The sequence below is a fragment of the Cetorhinus maximus genome, chromosome 2 (genome assembly GCF_964194155.1).
Source record: "Cetorhinus maximus chromosome 2, sCetMax3.hap1.1, whole genome shotgun sequence".
NCBI classification, from domain to species: Eukaryota; Metazoa; Chordata; class Chondrichthyes; order Lamniformes; family Cetorhinidae; genus Cetorhinus; species Cetorhinus maximus.
Genome location: NC_135880.1, coordinates 4,192,988 through 4,214,715, shown reverse-complemented (window position 1 = coordinate 4,214,715; position 21,728 = coordinate 4,192,988). Strand labels below are relative to the sequence as shown.

The 21,728-nt window shown below is 47.6% G+C and overlaps 1 protein-coding gene across 1 annotated transcript in view; it reads right to left on the bottom strand.

Annotated features, from left to right (window-relative positions):
- The window catches only part of plcxd3 (phosphatidylinositol-specific phospholipase C, X domain containing 3), a 45,291-nt gene that overhangs the window by 10,661 nt on the left and 12,902 nt on the right, over positions 1–21,728 (bottom strand). The window lies entirely within an intron of this gene.

Sequence of the window (21,728 nt, the reverse complement as noted above, 5' to 3'; positions counted from 1 at the left end):
CCAGGGTCAAGGATATCACTGGAGCACCCTGATTGGGGTGGGGTGGGGAGGGTGAATAGTCCACATTGGTACCAATGACATTGGCAGAAACAGAGATGTAGTGCTGTAGTCAAGATGGAGAGAGCTAGGGAGGAATTATAAAGCAGGAGACCAAGTTAATCATTTTCAGATTCCTCCTGGTGTCACACGAGTATAGAAATTGCAGATTAAAACAGATGGAAAGATGGTGCAGGAGAGAGGGCTTTAGCTTCCTGGCACATTGGGATCAGCTCTGGAGGAGATGGGACCCATACAGGCAAGGTCACACCTAAACAGAGTGATTTGCTAGTGCATTTGGGGAAGGTTTAAACTAATTAGACAGGGACATGGGAACCAGAGCGAGAAAAAACAAGACGCACAAAGGATTAGGAGAGATGGATAGCACACAGTGAGAAATAGTAAGGTATTAGACAGGGCCAGAATAAGAGGAAATGCAATAAGCCCTAAATTGGATTTACTGTGCATGTATGTGAACGCACAGAGGGTAGTCAATGTGATTAGTGAGCTGCAGCTGGAAATATGATGTTATGGCTTTAAAGAGACCTGGCTCAAAAAATACCAAATATTCCTGCATACAAGATGCTCAGGAAAGATAGAAAAGGAAAGAATGGGGGCGGTGGGGGCACAGTGTTGATTGGGTGAATATTACAGAGCTGATGAGAGAGGGGGGTTCCCAGGACAAACAAGAACTGAATCTTGTGAGAATTAAGGATCATTAAACTGGGAATGTTCGAGAGGCCATCAGCTAGTGGAGAAGGTACAGGAAAATTACACAGAAGTACAAAAAAACTATAGGTAACGATAATGTGAGACATTCGTTATCCATATGGATATATATATATCTATATATATATAGCGGCATCGTGATACTGTGAAGAGTAAAGAGGGGCAAGAGTTTCTGAGATCTGTTGCAGCAAGCAGGGAGAGATTGCTGGGTCAGGTTCAGGGGAATGAGGTGGGTCAAGTGCATCAAGTGGCTGAGGGGAAACAGTTCGGGGGCGGTGATCATGACTAAGCTAACTCTTACAGTACTATGGAACAGGACAATCAGCAAATCCAGATTCAAAATACATATTTGGAGAAGGGTCAAGTTCAATGAGGTGAGAACAGGGACAGATAAAACTGAAGATGAATTAATCATCAACTACATCAGAAAGTGCAGAAAGCAACACAGGCTACAGGTTATACAGCTTCTGAGAGACAGACAGACTCCAAAAAGACCTGTGGATTGGAGGCTTCTTCCAGGAGAGTAGGCAGACATGAGCAGCAGTTCGAGTAGGTTTCTGAGCCACCCACGATACAGAGTCAGCATCTAACCTGTGGCTATTGAGAGTTGGTGGGTTGTGGGTCAACTTTTTAAAGGCCAGTGGCTGTCAGCTTTCCCACTGCTGTTGCGAAGTGATAGTGTCAATCATTGTGAACACACAGTGCCTCAGACTCTGTCAGTCATTGTGAACACACAGTGCCTCAGACTCTGTCAGTCATTGTGAACACACCGTGCCTCAGACTCTGTCAGTCATTGTGAACACACAGTGCCTCAGGCCTCTGTCAGTCATTGTGAACACACCGTGCCTCAGACTCTGTCAGTCATTGTGAACACACCGTGCCTCAGACTCTGTCAGTCATTGTGAACACACAGTGCCTCAGACTCTGTCAGTCATTGTGAACACACAGTGCCTCAGGCCTCTGTCAGTCATTGTGAACACACCGTGCCTCAGACTCTGTCAGTCATTGTGAACACACAGTGCCTCAGGCCTCTGTCAGTCATTGTGAACACACCGTGCCTCAGACTCTGTCAGTCATTGTGAACACACAGTGCCTCAGGCCTCTGTCCGTCATTGTGAACACACAGTGCCTCAGGCCTCTGTCAGTCATTGTGAACACACAGTGCCTCAGGCCTCTGTCCGTCATTGTGAACACACGGTGCCTCAGGCCTCTGTCAGTCATTGTGAACACACAGTGCCTCAGGCCTCTGTCAGTCATTGTGAACACACAGTGCCTCAGGCCTCTGTCAGTCATTGTGAACACACAGTGCCTCAGGCCTCTGTCAGTTATTGTGAACACACCGTGCCTCAGGCCTCTGTCAGTCATTGTGAACACACAGTGCCTCAGGCCTCTGTCAATCACTGTGAACACACAGTGCCTCAGGCCTCTGTCAGTCACTGTGAACACACAGTGCCTCAGGCCTCTGTCTGTCAGTGTGAACACACGGTGCCTCAGGCCTCTGTCAGTCATTGTGAACACACAGTGCCTCAGGCCTCTGTCAGTCATTGTGAACACACAGTGCCTCAGGCCTCTGTCAGTTATTGTGAACACACCGTGCCTCAGGCCTCTGTCAGTCATTGTGAACACACAGTGCCTCAGGCCTCTGGCAATCACTGTGAACACACAGTGCCTCAGGCCTCTGTCAGTCATTGTGAAGACACAGTGCCTCAGGCCTCCGTCAGTCATTGTGAACACACCGTGCATTGCCTGATGCTGACTCAGAATACATTTTTTATTCATTTACGGGATGTGGGCTTCGCTGGCTGGGCCAGCATTTATTGCCCATCTCTAGTTACCCTTGAGAAGGTGGTGGTGAGCTGCCTTCTTGACCCGCTGCAGTCCAAGTGGTGTAGGTACACCCACAGTGCTGTTAGGGAGGGAGTTCCAGGATTTTGACCCAGCGACAGTGAAGGAATGGCGATATATTTCCAAGTCAGGATGGTGAGTGACTTGGAGGGGAACTTCCAGGTGGTGATGTTCCCATGTGTCTGCTGCCCTTAATGAATTGGACATGAAATGGAATTGATTGGAAGGGGGTCTAATACATATTAATCCCAAGTGGTGAGGAGAATTTTAAAATGTCTCTGAAGCTTCATTATTACCAGGCACTGAATGTTATCCACAGGGGAGTGGAGGATAGATCATGTAGTATTGCTTAACAAGGGAGAGAAGGACAGACTGAGTAATTACAGGACAGTCAGTCTAAACTCGGTGATGGGCAAACTATTAGAGAATATTTTGAGGCACGACATTAATCATTTCGAGAGGTATGGATTAATCAAGGACAGTCAGCAGGGATGCATTAAGGGAAGGTCATGTGTGACTAACTTGCTTGAATTTTTTTAAGGAAGTATCAAGGAGGATTGATGAAGGTCGTGTGTTTGATGTGTTCTACGTGGATTTCAGCAAAGCTGACAAGGTCCCACATGGCAGGCTGATAAAAATAAAAGCTCATGGGGACCAGGAGAAAGTTGGATCCAAAGTTGCCTTGGTGACAGGAAGCAAAGGGTAATGGTCGACCGGTGTTTTTGTGACTGGGAGGATGTCGTGAGTTGGGTTCCGCAGGACTCAGTATTCAACACCTTCCTCTAACAATGGTTTAGATGAAATGTAGAGGGCACAATTTGCAAAAGGTGGAATAATTGGCCATGTGGTTGATGGCAAGGAGTAGACTGCAGGGAGATATCAATGGATTGGTCAGGTGGGCAGAAAAGTGGCAAATGGAACTCAGTCCGGAGAAGTGTGAGGAGATGCATTTGGAGAGGTTAAACCAGGCAAAGGATTACACAATAAATGGGAGGATACTGAGAGGTGTAGGGGAAGTGAGGGACCTTGGAGTGAATGTCTACAGATCCCTGGAGGGAGCAGGACAGCTTGATAAGTTGGTTAAGAAGGCATATGGAATCCTTTCATTTATTAGCTGAGGGAGGTTATGCTGGAACTATATAAAATATTAGTTAGACCACAGCTGGAGTACTGCATGCAGTTCTGATCACTACATTACAGGAAGGATGTGATCGCACTAGAGAGAGTGCAGAGAATTACAGAGGATGGTGCCAGGAATGGAAAGTTTAGTTGTGAGGAAAGATTGGGTAGGCTGGGGTTGTTTTATTTGGTACAGAGGAGGCTGTGATGAGGTTTAATGGAAGTTGTAAGATTATGTTGGGCCTAGATAGAGTGGATGGTAAGACCCTATTTCTCTTAGCAGTGAGGTCGGTAATCAGGAAGGAGTTTTCCCCCTGATTCCCACTGACTCCAGTTTTGCTAGGGCTCCTTGATGCCACACTCGGTCAAATGCGGCCTTGATGTCAAGGGCAGTCACTCTCACCTCACCTCGGGAGTTCAGCTCTTTTGTCCATGTTTGAACCAAGGCTGTAATGGGGTCAGGAGCTGAGTGACCCTGGCGGAACCCAAACTGGGTGTCAGTGAGCAGGTTATTGCTAAGCAAGTGCCACTTGATAGCACTGTTGACGATCCCTTCCATCACTTTACTGATGGTCGAGAGTAGACTGAAGGGGCGGTAATTGGCCGGGTGGCGTTTGTCCTGCTTTATATAAAAATGAGATAAAATGTAAAGAATGCAGCAAATTGAATGGAACTGTGGCAAACACTGAATAAATTAGGCGCGTGTGCTTCAGCTCTTTGTGAGATAATGGCTTCATTTCAGAAGCTATCTCACCAGCAACAGCGAGAGGCATCTGAAACTCAAACTCTCTACACACTTATCCCCTGGAAATCTATCTGTCCCCGGGTGCGTGAGGGAGGGTGGAAAGGCAGTTAGCATAAGGCTGCCCTGCCCATCTCCTCTGTGGAGAACATTCAGTGTCTACTAATAATGAAGCTTCAGAGACACTTTAAAATTCTCCTCAATACTTGGAATTAATATGCATTGTACCCCCTTCCAATCAATTCCATTTCATGTCCAATTAATTTATATGTTAATGTTGTGTGGGGGACAATGAGCTTGCTGAAGATGAGCAGCAACTGAGATGTGAATCTTTCAGTTTACAGCTTGTCACACACTAATAATAGCACAGAGGAAGGATAACCAGTTACCCAACATAGCACACAGTAAAATGTCTTCTATACTGTCCCCATCAAACACTTCCAGGACAGGTACAGCACGGGGTTAGATACAGAGTAAAGCTCCCTCTACACTGTCCCCAACAAACACCCCCAGGACAGGTACAGCACGGGTTTAGATACAGAGTAAAGCTCCCTCTACACTGTCCCCATCAAACACCCCCAGGACATGTACAGCACAGGGTTAGATACAGAGTAAAGCCCCCTCTACACCGTCCTCATCAAACACTCCCAGGATAGGTACAGCATGGGGTTAGATACAGAGTAAAGCTCCCTCTACACTGTCCCCATCAAACACTCCCAGGACATGTACTGCACAGGGTTAGATACAGAGTAAAGCTCCCTCTACACCGTCCCCATCAAACACTCCCAGGACAGGTACAGCATGGGGTTAGATACAGAGTAAAGCTCCCTCTACACTGTCCCCATCAAACACTCCCAGGACATGTACTGCACAGGGTTAGATACAGAGTAAAGCTCCCTCTACACCGTCCCCATCAAACACTCCCAGGATAGGTACAGCATGGGGTTAGATACAGAGTAAAGCTCCCTCTACACTGTCCCCATCAGACACTCCCAGGACAGGCACAGCACAGGGTTAGATACAGAGTAAAGCTCCCTCTACACTGTCCCCATCAGACACTCCCAGGACACGCACAGCACAGGGTTAGATACAGAGTAAAGCTCCCTCTACACTGTCCCCATCAGACACTTCCAGGACAGGTACAGCACAGGGTTAGATACAGAGTTAATCTCCCAGCACAGTTGTTGAAGCCATTATGTTACTGCTCTCGTACTCCAGATACGAGGTCAAATCTCACCGCTGCAGCTTGAGAATTTAAATTACATTAATTGAATAAACCTAAAAAAAAAGGGCCTCAGTTACGATGATGTTGACATTACCCGTTTGTCATTAAAAACCCAAGCGATTCCCTCATGTAGGACATCTCCTTACCCTGTCTGGCCTATCAGTGACTCCACTCTCACAGCAATGTTATTGATTCTTTACTGACACCACTGAGTTATAGGAAAACTGTGAGAAAAACAACAATTAAACTGACCGACCACCTGACATCATCTGAGGCATCAGATTCTGACTGAACAAAGGCACCCGAGACTATGGAGTTCACCTCACTACCCACCACACTGGACTGCACCCTCAACAGAGTGCTGGGAGTTTGGTGAGTTGAGGGAGTATAAAATCTTTCTAAAAATCTAATATTGTTTGTATTTAAGATGCACCATTTAGCTGCAAGTGCTGTTTAAATTCTTAGTGGGGAGGAGAGGGAGGGGGAGGGGCTGAGGGGGAGGGCAGGAGGGGTGTGGGGGAGGGGGAGGAAGGGGAGTTGGAAGAGGCAGAGGGGATGGGGAGGAGGGAAGGGGAGGAGGAAGTGGGGTATGAGGATGTGGGGAGGAGGGGAGGAGCAGGAGGAGGAGAGGAGGAGGGAGTGGGAAGGAGGAGGGGGTGGGGGAGGAGGATGTGGGGAGGAGGATGTGGGGAGGAGGGGAGGAGCAGGAGGAGGAGGAGGAGAGGAGGAGGGGGTGGGGAGGAGGGGAAAGGGGAGGAGGGGAGGGGGAAGAGGAGAGGAGGAGGGGGTGGGGAGGAGGGCTGGGGAGGGGGTGGGGAGGGGGTGGGGAGGAGTGGGTGGGGGGGAGGGTGTGGGGAGGGGGTGGGGAGGAGGAGGTGGGGAGGAGGGGGAAGGGGAGGAGGGGAGGGGGAGGGGGAGGAGGAGAGGAGGAGGGGGTGGGGAGGAGGAGGTGGGGATTAGGATGTGGGGAGGAGGAGGAAGAGGAGGAGAGGGAGGGGGAGGGGGAGGGGGAAGGGGAAGGGGAGGAGGGGGAGGGGATGGGGAGGAGGGGGAGGGGGTGGGGAGGAAGGGAGGGGAGGGGAAGGGGAGGTGTCCCTGTGCTTTTCTAACCTTTACACCTTGTGGGAATTGGCTCTCACTCTCTTCCAGGGGAAGAAGCTAGTGTTTGGTGAGTATCTGTAGTGGTTAAGGCCTATTCTATTCCTAAAATTTAAAATTCTACAAGAATTTGTGGTAAGATTAACAAAATATATAATGGAAAATAAACACTTGAATAATATAATTAAGTAATTATTTAAAACACACTAATGCTGGTAGGACAGGTGATGTGTTGAGGCTGCAGCATGTGGGAGATCCTGGATAACATCGTGATCCAGGGTAAACACGTCTGCAGTAAGTGTTTACGGCTCGGGGAGATTCAGCTCAGAGTCATTGAGCTGGAGGCTGAGCTGCAGACTCTGCGGCACATCGGGGGGGTGGGGGGGAAGCTATCTGGATGCTTTATATCAGGAGGCAGTCACACCACTTAGGATAGGGTCTCCTGATTTGGTCAGTGGTCAGGGACAGGAGGGTGTGACTGCGAGTGAGGCAGGTAAGGGGACTGGAGTGCAGGAGTGTGAGCCTCTGCAATTGTCCAACAGGTTTGAGGCTCTCTCAGCTTGTTTGGGTGAGAGTGGGGGCTGCAGGGTGGATGAGAAAACTGACCATAGCCCCGTGGTACAGGAAGCCAGTCAAACCAGGGGGAGTTAATAGGGATGTAGTGGGAGTAGGGGACAGTACGGTGAGGGAGATTGACACTGTTCCCTGCAGCAAAGAGCGAGAGTCCAGACGGTTGTGTTGCCTGCCCAGTGCCAGGGTTCGGGACATCTGCTCAGGGCTGGAGAGGAATTTGCAGTGGGAGGGGGAGGATCCAATCATCATGGTCCATGTATGTACCAACTTCATAGGCAGAATGAGGGAGGAGGTTCTGTATAGTCAGTATGATGAGCTGGGCACCAAATTAAGAAGCAGAACCTCAAAGGTAATAATTTCTGGATTATTACCTGGGCCACATGCAAATTAGCATAGGAGAAATCAGATTAGAGAAATGAATGCATGGCTCAAAGACTGGGTGTGGGAGAAGTGGGTTCCAGTTCATGGGGCACTGGCACCAGTATTGGGGAAAGTGGGATCTGTATCGTTGGGACGGTCTACACCTGAACCGTACAGGGGCTGGTGTTCTAGTGAGTCGCATAACTAGGGGAATAGAGAAGGTTTTAAATTAAAGCATGGGGTCAAGGGATCAAATTTGGGAAGATGTGGTAAGTCAAAGAGTAGAGACAAGGCAAGAGAGACAGGTGCTAACATGAGAAATGATAAATAGAGTGTGACAGGAAAGGACAGAGAGTACAAATCTGAGAGTAAACCAGCGAGTAATTGGGAAAGCTAACAGAATGTTATCATTTATTGTGAGGGGGATTGAATACAAAAGTAGGGAGGTTGTGCTTCAGTTATACAAAACACTAGTGAGACCACATCTGGAGTATTGATTTCCTTATTTAAGGAAGGATGTAAATGCGTTGGAAGCAGTTCAGAGAAGGTTTACCAGACTAATACCTGGAATGGGCAGGTTGCCTTATGAGGAAAGGTTGGACAGGTTAGGCTTGTATCCACTGGAGTTTAGAAGAGTAAGAGGCGACTTGATTGAAACCTTTAAGATCCTGAGGGGTGTTGACAGGTCGGATGTGGAGAGGATGTTTCCTCTTGTGGGGGAATTTAGAACTGGGGGTCACTGTTTAAAAATAAGGGGTCGCTCATTTAAAACAGAGATGAGGCAAAAATTTTTCATTCAGAGGGTTGTGAGTCTTTGGAACTCTCCTCCTGAAAAGGTGGTGGAAGCAGAGTCTTTGAATATTTTTAAGGCAGAGGTGGATAGATTCTTGGTAAGCAAGGGAGTGATAGGTGATCAGTGGTAGGCAGGATGCAGATTTCAAGTTACTATCAGATCAGCCATGATCTTATTAAATGGCGGAGCAGGCTCGAGGGGCTGAATGGCCTACTCTTGCTCCTTGATCAGGTGTTCGTATGTAGCAGATAAGGCTAGAGGTTACAATAAGAATAAAAGGACAAAACTAAAGGCTCTGAATGCACGTAGCATTTGAAACAAAACAGTTGAACTGACAGCGCAAATGGAAATAAATAAATACGATCTGATGGCCATTACAGAGACATGGCTACAGGATGACATAGATTAGGACCTGAATATTGAAGGGTAGGTGATATTTAGGAAGGACAGGAAGTTAGGAAAAGGTGGAGGGGTGGCTCTGTTAATTAATGATGGTTTTAGCGAGAGGGGATGACCCAAGTTCAGGAAACCAGGGAGTAGAAGCAGTTTGGGTTGAAATGAGGAATGATAAAGGTAAGAAGTCACTTGTGGGAGTAGTGTGCAGGTCCCCTAATAGTAACCACATGGTAGGATGGAGTATAAAGGGAGAGATAATGGGAGATTGTCAGAAAGGTACAGCAATAATCATGGGGGATTTTAATCTATATCTAGACTGGAAAAATCAGATTGGCAAAGGTAGTGTAGATGAGGAGCTCATAGGCATAAGCGAGTCCTTTTTTGGTTGGAAAGAGTGGAGCGCCACAGGGATCAGAGCTGGGGTCTCAACTTTTTACAATTTATATAAATTACTTGGTTTAAGGGAACAAAGGGCTGGTTGTTAAATTTGCTGATCACGTAGGTAGGTTAGGAAAGTAAGCGTTGATGAGGATGTAAGGAGGCTACAAAGTGACAAAGATAGGTTAGGTAAGCAGGCAAAGATCTGGCAAATGGATTATAAATGTGGGCAGATGTGAAATTGCACTCTAAATGGTGAGAGATTGCAGAGCTCTGAGATGCAGAGGGATCTGGGTGTCCTAGTGTATGAATCACAAAAGGTTAGTCTGCAGGTACAGCAGGTAATTAGGAAAGCTAATAGAGTGTTATCATTTATTGTGAGGGGAATTGAATATAAAAGTAGGGAGGTTATGCTTCAGTTGTACAGGGCACTGGTGAGACCACATCTGCAGCACTGTGTACAGTATTGATCTCCTTATCTAAGGAAAGGTGTAAATGCATTAGAAGCAGTTCAGAGAAGGTTTACCAGACTAATACCAGGAATGGATGGGTTGGCTTATGAGGATAGGTTGGACAGGTTAGGCTTGTATCCGCTGGAGTTTAGAAGAGTAAGAGGCGACTTGATTGAAACCGTTAAGATCCTGAGGGGTCTTGACAGGGTGGATGTGGAGAGGATGTTTCCTCTTGTGGGAGAATCTAGAACTGGGGGTCACTGTTTAAAAATAAGGGGTCGCACGTTTAAGACAGAGGTGAGGATAATTTTTTTCCGAGGGACGTCTTTGGAACTCTCTTCCTCAAAAGGCAGTGGAAGCAGAGTCTTTGAATATTTTTAAGGCAGAGGTGGATAAATTGTTGATAAACAAGGGGGTGAAAGGTTATCGGGGGTAGGCAGCATTGTGGAGTTGAGGTTACATTCAGATCAGCCATGATCTTACTGAATGACAGTGCAGGCTCGAGGGGCCGAGTGGCCTCCTCCTGCTCCTAATTTGTATGTTCGTAATGTCATGTTTGGAAACCTACACCAAGGAAGTTATTGAACATTTAGAAAACACTCATTCAGTCTTATTGCATCCAATTCTAGGCACCACACTTTAGGAAGGATGTTAAGGCAGTAGAGAGGTTGGAGAAAAGATTCACGAGAATCTCCAGGGATGAGGAAATTCAGCTACGAGGATAGGCTGGAGACATTGGGATGTTCTCCCTGGAGAACAGATGGTTAAGAGAAGATTTGATGGAAGTGTTCAAAACCATGACAGGTCTAGACAGAGTAGACAGCGAGAAACTGTTCCCTCTGGCAGAAGGATCGAGAATGAGAGTTCACCAGAGGAATAGCTACAGCACTGACATCTACCCAGATACGTGGAAAATTGCCCAGGTACACCCAGTCCACATCCACCCAGCCTATACCACCCCATCTACTCTTGATCATCAGTAAAGTGATGAAAGGTGTCGTCAGTGCTAACATGTCACAACAACCTGCTCACTGATGCCCAGTTTGGGTTCCGCCAGGGCCACTCAGCTCCTGACTTCATTACAGCCCAAATATAGTGAGGTGAGAGTGACTGTCCTTGACACCAAGGCAGCATTTGACCGAGTGTGGCATCAAGGAGCCCTAGCAAAACTGGAGTCAATGGGAATCAGGAGGAAATCTCTCCGCTGGTTGGAGTCATACCTAGCACAAAGGAAGATGGTTGTGGTTGTTGGAGGTCAGTCATCTCAGCTCCAGGATATCACTGCAGGAGTTCCTCAGGGTAGTTTCCTCAGCCCAACCATCTTCAGCTGCTTCATCAATGACCCTCCTTCCATCATAAGGTCAGAAGTGGGGATGTTCGCTGATGATTGGACAATGTTCAGCACCATTCGTGACTCCTCAGATACTGAAGCAGCCCATGTCCAAATGCAGCAAGACCTGGACAATATCCAGGCTTGGGCTGACAAGTGGCAAGTAACATTTGCGCCACACAAGTGTCAGGCAATGACCATCTCCAACAAGAGAGAATCCAACCATCGCCCCTTGATGTTCAATGGTACTACCATCACTGAATCCCCCACTATCAACACTCTGGGGGTTACCACTGACCAGAAACTGAACTGGACTAGCCATATAAATACTGTGGCTACAAGAGCAGGTCAGAGGATGGAAATCCTGTGACGAATAACTCATCTCCTGACTCCCCAAAGCCTGTCCACCATCTACAAGGCACAAGTCAGGAGTGTGATGGAATACTCTCCACTTGCCTAGATGAGTGCAGCGCCATAGAAACAGAGAAACATAGAAAATAGGAGGAGAAGGCCATTCGGCCCTTCGAGCCTGCTCTACCATTCAATATGATCATGGCTGATCCTCTATCTCAATGCCATACCCCCGCTCTCTCCCCATACCCCTTGATGCCTTTAGAGTCTAGAAATCTATTTCCTTCTTAAATATATTCATCTCAGTCTGAAATGGCCTACCCCATATCCTGAGACTGTGAGCCCTTGTTCTAGACCCCACCAGCCAGAGGAAACACCATCCCTGCATCCAGTCTGTCCAGCCCTGTCAGAATTTTATATGTTTCAATGAGATCCCCTCTCATTCTTCCAAACTCCAGTGAATACAGGGCCTAGTCGGCCCAATCTCTCCTCACATGACAATCCTGCCATCCCAGGAATCAGTCTGGTGAACCTTCACTGCACTCCCTCTATGGCAAGTATATCCTTTCTTAGATAAGGAGACCAAAACTGCACACAATACTCCAGGTGTGGTCTCACCAAGGCCCTGTGCAGCTGCAGTAAGACATCCTTGCTCCTGTACTCAAGTCCTCTCGCAATGAAGACCAACATACCATTTGCCTTCTTAACTGCTTGCTGTTTGAGTAGGTTTGTCAAACATGATTTCCCTTTCATAAACCCACATTAACTTTGTATAATCTTGTCGATATTTTCTAAGTGTCCTGTTATCACATCCTTTATAATAAACTCTAGCATTTTCTCCACTACTGATGTAACTGGTCTGTAATTCGCTGTTTTCTCCCTCCCTCCTTTTTTTCCCTTCTTAATCAATCTCTTCCTTTGCTGAATTCTAAACTGTTCCCAATCCTCAGGCTTGCTACTTTTTCTTTATATGAATCCTAAAAATGCTGGAAAAACTCAGCAGGTCTGACAGCGTCCGTGGAGAGAAAGACAGAGTTAACGTTTCGAGTCCGTATGACTCTCCTTCAGAGCTAACGAGAAGGAGAAGCGTGGTGAAATATATACTGATTGAGGGGGTGGGACAGGTGAAGCTGGATAAAAGGCCAGTGATAGGTGGAGGCTAAGGAGAGATTGCAAAAGACGTCATAAACAAAAGGTCAAAGAGGTGTTAATGGTAGTGGTACTGGCTGAAGGAGGTGCTAATGGTGACATTAAGGAAGCAGAATGTGATAATAGCAGGACAAGGGTAAGCACTCTGGAAAGAACAACATGAACAAGTGACAGACCCCCTAGTGGGGGTGGGGTGGGGGGAGGGGGTGGTGGTGGGAAAAAAGATTGAAAATAGGATAAAAGGTGGGGATAAAACTGAATAAAAATGAAAATTTTTTTAAATAATAATAATAAAAATAAGTGGGGGAAAAATTAATAAAAATTACAAAAATGAAAATGAATATGGAAAAAAGGGGGGATCGGAAAGGGGGTGGGGATGGAGGAGAGAGTTCATGATCTGAAGTTGTTGAACTCAATATTCAGTCCGGAAGGCTGTAAAGTGCCTAGTCGGAAGATGAGGTGCTGTTCCTCCAGTTTGCGTTGAGCTTCACTGGAACAATGCAGCAAGCCAAGGACGGACATGTGGGCATGAGAGCAGGGTGGAGTGTTGAAATGGCAAGCGACAGGGAGGTCTGGGTCATGCTTGCGGACAGACTGAAGGTGTTCTGCAAAGCGGTCACCCAGTCTGCGTTTGGTCTCTCCAATGTAGAGGAAACCGCATTGGGAGAAGCGAATGCAGTAGACTAAATTGAGGGAAGTGCAAGTGAAATGCTGCTTCACTTGAAAGGAGCGTTTGGGCCCTTGGACGGTGAGGAGGGGGGAAGTAAAGGGGCAGGTGTTGCACCATCTGTGGTTGCATGGGAAGGCGCCGTGCTCTCATGCCCACATGTCCGTCCTTGGCTTGCTGCATTGTTCCAGTGAAGCTCAACGCAAACTGGAGGAACAGCACCTCATCTTCCGACTAGGCACTTTACAGCCTTCCGGACTGAATATTGAGTTCAACAACTTCAGATGATGAACTCTCTCCTCCATCCCCACCCCCTTTTTCATCCCTCATTTTTCCATATTCATTTTAATTTTTTAACTTTTTACTAATTTTTTCCCCAATTATTTTCATTATTATTATTTTTTATATTTGTTTCAGATTTCCAGCATCCGCAGTTTTTTGCTTTTATTTATATGAATCCTCTTTCTATCTAATACTATCCTTAATTTCTTTTGTTAGCCATGGTTGGGCTGCTTTTCCTGGTGTGTTAATGCACCAGAAAGGGATGTACAAATGTTGCAATGCAAACATTCATTCGGTAAATATTATCCATGGCCTATCCACCCTCATGCCTTTTAGTGAAGTTCCCCAATCTATCATAGGCAACAACACTCAAGAAGCTGGACACTGTCCAGGACAAAGCAGCCCCGCTTGATTGGCACCACATCCACAAACATTCACTCCCTCCACCACCGATGCACAGTAGCAGCAGTGTGTACCATCTACAAGATGCACTGCAGGAATTCACCAAGGCTCCTTAGACAGCACCTTCCAAACCCATAACCACTACCATCTAGAAGGACAAGGGCAGCAGATAGATGGGAACACCACCACCTGGAAGTTCCCCTCCAAGTCACTCACCATCCCGACCTGGAAATATATCATCGTTCCTTCACTGTCGCTGGGTCAAAACCCTGGACCTCCCTCGCTAACAGCACTGTGGGTGTACCTACACCACACGGACAAAATCCTGGAACTCCCTCCCTAACAGCGCAGTGGGTGTACCTACACCACATGGACTGCAGCGGTTCAAGAAGACAGATCACCACCACCTTCTCAAGGGCAACTAAGGATGGGCAATAAATGCTGGCCGAAGGAGACAGGAGTCAAATCTTTTTCACACAGTGAGTGGTTAGGATCTGGGAAGCAATGTCTGAGAGTGTGGTGGAGGCAGGTTCAATATCAGCATTCAAAAGGGAATTGGATTATTATTTGAAGTGAAAAATAAATGTAGGGATTCATGGAAAAGGCTGCAGAGTGGGACTAGCTGATTTACTCTTGCAGGGAGGTAGCACGAGCACGATGGACCGAATGGCTTCAATCTGTGCTGTAGCCAATCTATGATTTGGGAGAGCTGACCCACAGGCTAGTCAAGCAATAGCCTGACACAGTCATATTCACAGAACCATAGCGGAAACCAACACCTGAGACTCCTCCATCTGCCACACTGGGTATCAGCTGGACAGACCCACCAGAGGTGACACAGTGGAAGACCGTCTAGAGGTAGCGGCCCTGGGAGACACTGGATTGTACAGTATGTTGGGTGAGTTGCCTCAAATAAATTGAGAAACGGAGACTCTAACACCCCTGAGCTCCACGGGGGGGACGGCCAGCCCTTAACACTTCACCACACTGATCCATGCCAACTCGGCACTCACCCTTGCTGCGCGCAGCAGATCATTGAACCTTTTGCGGCACTGCACCCATGTGCGCCGCCCAACACCGTGGCTGCTGACCTCGGCTGCAGCCTCTCCCAGGCTTTTTTGAGTGTTGTGCAGTGGCCTCCTCCTGCCATCCCTGGGTACGAGAGTGTCCCGCCTGACACCAACTTCCTCCACGAGGACCGTGAGGCACTTGTCTGAGAAACAGGGGGCTGAGTGCCCACCCGACTTGCCCTCCCGCCTGACATTTCCTGCCCGCTGGTGAGGCCATTGTTCCAGTCTCCGAACCGACTCTAAAGATTCTCCCCTGGCAGCCTTCTGGGAGCTGCCTTTGCTGGTTTTAAAGTGCTTGCTGGATCGCCATTGGATTCAGCGCCTGAAAGGCTCCCACTCCTGCCCGGCCCATCCTGACCATTCGGAAGACGCGTTTCACACTGGGCAGGCGTTAATAGGCCCAGCCAGCGTGAAGTCGCGGTCAGGGGCCTGTTTCCTGTCCGTTCCTGGGCCCGTCAATCACGTGCACCCAATGAGGGAAAAGTTCAGGCCCTAGGCTCTAGAACAGTCCCCATGGGTGACAAAGTAGTAAACGTAACATCAACATTCAAGAAAGGAGAGAAAACAGGGAATTCTTGATTGAGAAGAGAATGAGAGGGTATAATGGGCAGGCAGGACAGTGGATATGAGGCCACAATCAGACCCCGCGTGATCTTATCAAATGGCAGAACAGGCTCGAGGGGCCGAATGGTCGACTCCTGTTCCCAATTCACACGTTCGTATTGACGTGGTCAATAAAAGGTTAATATAATTTCCATGACGTGAGTTCCACGTAGGAAAGCTGTTTCTCTGGGTTATATTTTTCCACTCCAGCCCTTGGCCTACACGGGTTATCTATCTGTGTTTTTACTGGGTGAGCTCAATCAAAGGGGGAACTGACATTGTGAAGGCCGAAGATGTTGTAGGCGGGTTTTGACCAGGTGTGGGGTGTAAATAATTGTGTCGGTACATTCTGAAATTATTGTAGAAACAACTTGCTGGTACTGGTGCTTTTTGAGAGACTTTAGTTCACTGAAGCTCTGCCCACATGCTGGTAATAAAACTCCTTACTTTCAGCTAACTCCAGACTCTGGTTTTAACCCACACCCATGAACAGGGTCCAATGAACGGTTCCGACTAAGGAAGGTCCCTGCGGGCAGCAGACACCGTGGGCTGAGTACATTTTGTTTATGCCACCCCACATCTAGTTAGGTCTGACTGGGGCTGCCTCACACCCTCTGGGATCATGAACACCTGACTAAAGTCAAGGGGTAACCGAGAGAGGAGAAGGAGAGGGTGAGGAGAGAACATGGGTTGTCTGCCACCAATCGATGCACAGACTGGGGGAGGGGGGGCTTACCAGGCACCCCTCTGGCATGAAGAGCCTCGTGAGGCAGGTTATAAACACCACAATAGCTTAGAAATGCTACGGTAAAAGCAAAATACTGCGGATGCTGGAAATCTGAAAGGAAACAGAAAATGCTGGGAAAACTCAGCAGGTCTGACAACCTCTGTGGAGAGAGAAGCAGAGTTAACGTTTCGAGTCCGTGTGACTCTTCATCAGAACTAAAGAGAAGCAGGAATGTCACTTGCCATTTTAACACTCCACCCTGCTCTCATGCCCACATGTCTGTCCTTGGCTTGCTGCATTGTTCCAGTGAAGCCCAACGCAAACTGGAGGAACAGCACCTCATCTTCCAACTAGGCACTTTACAGCCTTCCGGACTGAATATTGAGTTCAACAACTTTAGATCATGAACTCTCTCCTCCATCCCCACCCCCTTTCCGATCCCCCTTTTTAAAAATATATACTTTTAATTTTTATCCACTTATTTTCATTTTTATTCATTTACTCATTGTTTTATCCCCTGTTTCAATCCTTTTCCCTCAACCACTGCCCCCCTGTTCCCCACCCCCAGAAGGGCTATCTGTTACTTGTTCCATGTTGTTCTCGCTGACCCGTGTTCTGCTATTATCACATTCTGCTTTCTGACCTTTATGCCACTATCAGCAGCTCCTTTAGCCCCTTAGCACCACCATTAACACCTCCTTTGTCTTTTCGTCCATGACATCTTTGTCAATCTCTCCTTTGTCCCCACCTATCGCTGGCCTTCTATCGAGCTTCACCTGCTCCACCCCCCCTTAAACAGTATAAATTTCATCACAGTTTTACTTCTCTCTAGTTCTAAAGAAGAGTCATACGGACTCGAAACGTTAACTCTGTTTCTCTCTCCCCAGATGCTATCAGACCTGCTGAGTTTTTCCAGCATTTTCCCTTTTTGTTTTAGGTGAGAAATGCTGTTGGAAAAGGAGAAACCTGTGGGTGAGTTCCTGTTTGTGTATTTTCCTAGCGTCCTGTGATTGTCTTGCGTGTCTGCCTGTTGTTTAATTGGTTGTGTTTTAAATTGGTGTCAGTGAAAGGGAATGGATATTTACGATATTTCCAAACTCGGGTTTCTATCTACAATAGTGCGTATGTATGTGTATATGCAAAAGCCAGTTCGCCTGACATCAGTAACAGTGAAAATGCTGGAATCGGTTGTTAGGGACATTATAGCCGGGCAGTTGTGGGGGTTCAGTTAGATGGCAGACTGAGGCCAACAGTGAAGGTTCAATCACCCATAAAGGCTGTGGTAGTACATGGGCAATTGCATTCTTACCTTGCCCCTTGCTTCAGTGGTGCCCCTCACACTATAACCACTTGTCTCTCTCTCTCACACAGAGGAAGATGCCTATGGTCCCTCATAGACTACAGCTAATTACTGGTTACTGAGCAGGGCTCTTAGAAAATCATAATACGATTAAGCAAGAGTTGGCATGTATTTATGAAAGGGATAGTGTGGTTGACCAACCTGTTAAGAGTTTTTTTGCAAGTTGTAACTCACAGGATAGATAAGGAGGAAACCAGTGGATGGAGCATTTTTGGATTTTCAAAAAACATTCAACAAGATGCCGCACAAGAGGTTATTACACAAATTCGAGCTCATATTGGGGAAATGTATGAACATAGATTGGCGATCGGTTAACAGACAGAAAACAGAGAGTAGAATTATGAGCGTACACACAAGGAGCAGGAGTAGGCCATTCAGCCCCTCGAACCTGCTGCACCATTCAGTAAAATCATGGCTGATCGGATAGTAGCCTCAACTCCACTTTCCTGCCTACACTCTACACTCTATACTCTTTGACTCCTTTGTCAAGCAAGAATCTAACTAATCCAGCCTTAAAAACACTCATTGACCCAGCCCCCACTGCTCTCCGAGGAAGAGAGTTCCAAAGATTCACGACCCTCTGAGAGAAGAAATTCCTCCTCGTCTCCGTCTTAAATGGGAGACTCCATTTTTAAACTGTGTCCCCTGGTTCTAGTCTCTCCCACAAGGGGAAACATCCCCTCAGCATCCACCCTGTCAAGTCCCCTCAGGATCTAATATGTTTCAATTTTAAAAATTCAGAACTGCCTCCCTCTTCTTGAATTCTCGGCCGAAGGCAGGTCTGACCCACAGTGCCACGGCCTCCACCATGGGTAGGGCAAGGTGGCAGGTCCCGAATCTACCCTGGCATTGAGCCCTATGCTGTTGGCACCAATGTGGCCCACACCGGCAATTGAGCCAACCAGCAAACCTACCAGCTCCCACCAACAGGGAGTCCGGGTTGCCGTGGTAACATATACTTTTACAAGCATGTTGTAGTCTGGAGCCATGGATAGTGATGGGAGGGGCTCCAACGTTCTCTCCATCACATGGGCTGACCAGGAATCTCCCCTGCTCTCACTGCCTGCCATTGGCGTGTGTTGGAAGGATTTTTAGGTTGATAGTCAACATGTTCGGCCACGTTATGAACACGCCCTCCATGGCCGTCAAGTCCTGGAGTGGGACTCGAACCCTGTGCTCTGGCTCAGAGGCAGGGATGCTACCCAGTGCACCACAAGGCCTCCGAATCAGGTCACCTTCAAGTTGCCAGGCTGTAGCTATCAAAGTATCACAAGGATCAGTGCCTGGGCCTCGGCTGTTTAAAATTTATATTAATGGCTTAGATGTGGGGACTGAGTGTAATATTTCTAAGTTTGCTGATGATACAAAGTTAAAATCATAGAGTCATAGAATTGTTACAGTACCAGAAGGAGCCATTTGCCCATCATGCCGGTCCCAACTCTCTGCAGGAGGATTGCACCTAGTCATTGTCCGGTCACCCTGAAAATTTTCCTCTTCAGATAGTGACCCAACTCCCTCTTGAAAGCCACTGTTGACCCTGCCTCCCCCACACTCTCAGGCCGTGCATTCTTCCACCAATGGGAACAGTTTCTCCCTATCCACTCTGCCCAGACCCCTCGTGATTTTGAACACCTCTATCAAATCTCTTCTCTTTGTATCTGTCTTCAGAGAAGAAAACACAAAAAGCATCCCCGAGGGTATTAGAAAAGCAGGAGGCAAAAGGGATGGAGGAATTTAAACAATCACAATCTCTAAAGAAAAAGTATTAGGAAAATTAATGGGGCTAAAGGTTGACAAGTCCCTTGGACCTATGGTCTGCAACCTCGGGTCTTAAAGGAAGTGGTTGCAGGGATATGGTGGAGGGATAGTGGTTGAGGGATAGTGGTTGCAGGGATAGTGGTTGAGGGATAGTGGCTGCAGGGATAGTGGTTGAGGGATAGTGGCTGCAGGGATAGTGGTTGAGGGATAGTGGTTGAGGGATAGTGGTTGAGGGATAGTGGTTGCAGGGATAGTGGTTGAGGGATAGTGGTTGAGGGATAGTGGTTGAGGGATAGTGGCTGCAGGGATAGTGGTTGCAGGGATGGTGGTTGAGGGATAGTGGTTGAGGGATAGTGGTTGAGGGATAGTGGTTGAGGGATAGTGGCTGCAGGGATAGTGGCTGCAGGGATAGTGGTTGCAGGGATAGTGGTTGAGGGATAGTGGTTGAGGGATAGTGGTTGCAGGGATAGTGGTTGCAGGGATAGTGGTTGAGGGATAGTGGTTGAGGGATAGTGGCTGCAGGGATAGTGGTTGCAGGGATAGTGGTTGAGGGATAGTGGTTGAGGGATAGTGGTTGAGGGATAGTGGCTGCAGGGATAGTGGTTGAGGGATAGTGGTTGAGGGATAGTGGCTGCAGGGATAGTGGCTGCAGGGATAGTGGTTGAGGGATAGTGGTTGAGGGATAGTGGTTGAGGGATAGTGGCTGCAGGGATAGTGGCTGCAGGGATAGTGGTTGAGGGATAGTGGTTGCAGGGATAGTGGTTGCAGGGATCATGTTTGCAGGGATAGTGGCTGCAGGGATAGTGGCTGCAGGAACAGTGGCTGCAGGGATAGTGGTTACAGGGATAGTGGTTACAGGGATAGTGGTTACAGGGATAGAGGTTGCAGGGATAGTGGTTGCAGGGATCATGTTTGCAGGGATAGTGGCTGCAGGGATAGTGGTTGCAGGGATCATGTTTGCAGGGATAGTGGCTGCAGGGATAGTGGTTGCAGGGATAGTGGTTACAGGGATAGTGGTTACAGGGATAGAGGTTGCAGGGATAGTGGTTGCAGGGATAGTGGTTGTCATCTTCCAAAATTCCCCAGATTCCAGAGGTCCCAGCAGACTGGAAAGCTGCCAATATGACACAAGTATCACCCGGTGTGAAGGGGTCGGGGAGGGAAGGGCACCTCCCTGTAATCCCGCTCCTGGGCCTGGCCAGCAACAGGTCCAGGCTGCGGGTGGCTGAGGGCTAGTCTGGCCCGGCTGTCTGCCCGTCTACCACGGCCAGGTTCGCGGCCAGGTGGCCCTGGAGAGGGAGCAGGCGGTGTTCCCCGATACACTAGAGGCCCTTCCGCGATTGGTGGGCACCATGGGGGTGGGGGGTGCATCATCATCCCCGGAAATGAGATTTTAATTTAATTTTGTAAGTTTCCTTTCAGGTTCTTGTTTTAGTTGCAATGTTCCACTAGGAGCTGTCACCCACCCCCTGATTTATTGATTTTTAGTTTCATTCGTTGATTTTGTTTCTCAAAGAAGTATAAAACCAGCCCTCAAGAAATGAGGGAGAGAGAAAACAGGGAACGATAGACCAGTTAGCCTCACATCTGTCATTGGGAAAACGCTAAAATCCATTATTCAGATGGTAGTGGCAGGACATTTAGAAAATTATACAATAAGACAGAGTCAACATGGTTTTATGAAAGGGAAATCACATTTGACAAATTTATTAGAGTTCTTTGAGGATGCAACAAGCAGGGTGGATAAAGGGGAACCAGTAGATGTAGCGTATTTGGATTTCCAAAAGGCATTTGATAAGGTGTCACATACAAGGTAAGAGCTCATGGTGTTGAGGGTGATATATTAGCATGGATAGAGGATTGGCTAACTAACAGGAAACAGAGAGTTAGGCTAAATAGGCCATTCTCAGGTTGGTAAACTGTGACTAGTGGAGTGCCACAGGGATCAATGCTGGGGCCTCAACTACTTACAATCGATATTAATGAGTTGGCTGAAGTGACCAACTGTATTGTAGACAAAGTTGCTGATGATAGGGAACTAGATAGGGAAACAAGTTGTGAATACAAAGAGTCTGCAAAGGGATATAGATGGGTTAGGGGAGTGGGAAAAATAATTGGCAGCTGGAGGTTAACATGAGAATATGTGAGGTTTTTCATTTTGTCGGAAGGCCCATGGTTTAGGGAAAAGTCTGTATCTTCGTTTTGTGCGATGTCTCCATTAAGACCAAAGTGGACTGGGCGTTATTCTGAAAGAGGGATTATTGGTTTTCTGATTATGACATC